The following is a 2,771-nucleotide window of genomic DNA, read 5'->3' on the forward strand; positions in this document are numbered from 1 at the left end:
GAGCACAGTAATCACCCAGATCGCCTTATTGAAAGTGAGTGAAATGTAACTTCAAGTTTCCCGACATATGGATCAAATGACAATTACCAACTGCACTATTGTTGCACCTAACCTTTCCTATTTAAATGTCAAATTATATTACTTTAAGATGAAGAGGCTGCCATATATGAATTTACTGTTTTCATATTTAACCAGTTGTAATATGTACTATACATAATATATCCTTATGTCTATAGAGGCCATGAAAGCGCATTTCAACACCAAACGGCGTGAGCAAACAGCAATCAACAATGGCGAACACAAGAAAATTAAACAAAGAGAGAGACGGCGCCACAGAATAAACATGGTAAGTATGTTGTATGATTGCATGTATGAAATAAGTTAACAGTATCAATGAGTTACAAGAATTTTAAGTGTTACAGCTAAACTATTTTTAAATCCCTTCCCTTAATAACTTGATAACACCTTATACAGACAGTTGGTGGGAAATACAGTACAATTAAAAAAGTACTCTCTATTGAAATGAACCTTCAGTTCGAATTTAAATACCTATCATGCACTGATAAATAGCATAGTAATTAGGTTGAGACATTCAAATTGATCATGAGTTTCTCTCTTTACATTTTAAGACCCATGAATTGGCATAATAATAAGGCATTCAAATTGAAACAAAAGCTATATAGATTTTAATAGGGCATGGCCAGAAATTCGTGACAGTCAGCGGTCTGGCGCGCAGTTTCATAAATTCAGCAGTTTTGCTTGTTGGCTCGGAGATTTTGAGATACGTCATGTCTTTCTAATTAATATTCATAAAGATGGCGGGTGGCTTGCGCGAATATGCAAATAACGAGGGATTTACGTTCAAATGCACAATGCATCTTCGGGAGATTTACTTTGGGGAGGCTCTAAATCTCTCAAATCAAGGAAAAGGAAGGCTTCTCGTGAGTTTTATCCAGTAGAGAGATTGGTTTCAAAGAAGAGTGCGAAATACGGTAGGAAATGTTAATGAATTTATATTTTATATACATGCATTTGAAATCGTGTATTTAATAGTATTTTACAGCGGCAGCTGATTCTAAATCCCGTTGAATAACATTTTTTGATTATTTCTTTCACAGACGGAATACTTGGTAAAATGGAAAGGATATAGTGCCTTCCAAAATACATGGGAAGAGGAAGATAATTTAACTGCTGATCTCATAAGGTATTTTGTGACTGAGTATTATTAAATTCAGTACATTATAATGTGTAATGTTTCTTATCAATGTTTGTGCACTCTCTGCATGTTTGAATGAGTTGATGTGCTGCAATTGATGCATAACTGATAATGCAAAGCTGCTTAACAATTGTCAAATTGGAAACATGTACACTACATTAAATTCTTAAATGTGTACTTGATATTTTCTTTTTCAGGAGTTATAACAAGCCATGTATTCCACCTGAGAGATTATGTAGGAATCTCGACTTTCTACAGGTGGCTCTGACAACAAAGTTAAAGTCAAAGAACAGGAACAAGTTAATTTTAGATTTTGAGCATGATGTTTTTAGATATTTATTTTATGAAGGGAAGACAATCAAGGGACAACAAGTATTTATTATTAGAAAAAAACGATTTTATTAGATGTGAGTTTGTAGACAATTGGGATGTAGTTTTAGATAGGATTGGTGATGGAGTAGCAATAAAATACCCTGTTAAAGTGAGGGCATTTTTAAAGAAGTCACCGAAAAGTTTTAGCATGGCTAGTGGAACACTTCAGGAAAGTCGGCAGATGTTAATTGAAAAATTATCAATTGATTTTGTACGACAATCTGTTACAGTTCCTACAGTAGATTAAATATACTATTATTTTAAGTTTTATATATGGTTTGTTATATACAGTTATTTTTACATTTCAGTTAATTGTTTGATAAGTTCTGCTTTACTCTTTCTGCTATATCCTTTTGCATTACGCCTTTTCAATTCTTGCCTTAATTCCTTAATTGTTAATCTGGAATAATCCACACTGCCGCTACTGGTAGGGATGGTGTCATGGGTAGTACTGAATACACTGGGCACACACTCATTTGACTGGTTAGATAGGTTACCATCTTGATTTAATTGCTGACTTGCACTTACTCGTTTTCTTTTTTGCCTGCTTTCTCTGATCCCACTCTCCCAATACAACTCATTATTTTGAGTGTAAGCTCTAGGTTTCCTTTCACAATCCTGCAGTTCCCATTGCCTTTTCTCATGTCGAAGTACATCGCATGCCGAGTCCCATTTGTTTGACTTTCGCAAAACTATATTCCGAGCAACATCATTATTCTTTTCCACCCCCTGTCCTGTAAAGATCTTCACTGACCCATAAAGCTCTAAAAACCTTGGGAAGTGCTGTACCATGATGTGCATATAGGGGGTTATCCTTTTTCTCTCATAGCCCTCCCTCTTACCATTCATTGAAAGGAAACATTTTACCCAGTCCTTAGCCATTATCCATAATTCTGTTGGATTTTCATCTGGGCTCCAGTTAGTTATTACCTTATATAGCTCGTCAAAACCTTTCCATATTGTTATAATGTCATCAACAGTCTCTGGACGCAAAATCCCAGCCATCTTTTGAGGTAACTCTTCCAGAAGACGCTTCTTATCTGACCCCAGCAAGCTGGTCCAATCATGATGGCCACTTGATTTCCCATCAGCATCCCTCTTTTCCCACACATCAAAAGATACACCACAAGATCTAACTGTCTGGATTAGCTTCTCCAGGTGAACTTTACGAACTGAACCTCTT

The 2,771-nt window shown here is 35.7% G+C and overlaps 1 long non-coding RNA gene across 1 annotated transcript; it reads left to right on the forward strand.

Annotated features, from left to right (window-relative positions):
* Window positions 1–980: 980 nt before the first annotated feature.
* LOC114544783 lies at window positions 981–1,531 on the forward strand. Its single transcript, XR_003690566.1, has 3 exons — window positions 981–992; window positions 1,119–1,204; window positions 1,414–1,531. It is a non-coding gene; the product is annotated as an uncharacterized LOC114544783 (long non-coding RNA).
* Window positions 1,532–2,771: the final 1,240 nt, after the last annotated feature.

The sequence above is a fragment of the Dendronephthya gigantea genome, unplaced genomic scaffold, assembly GCF_004324835.1.
Source record: "Dendronephthya gigantea isolate DGI-Jeju-01 unplaced genomic scaffold, DenGig_1.0 000941F, whole genome shotgun sequence".
Classification (NCBI taxonomy): Eukaryota; Metazoa; Cnidaria; class Anthozoa; order Malacalcyonacea; family Nephtheidae; genus Dendronephthya; species Dendronephthya gigantea.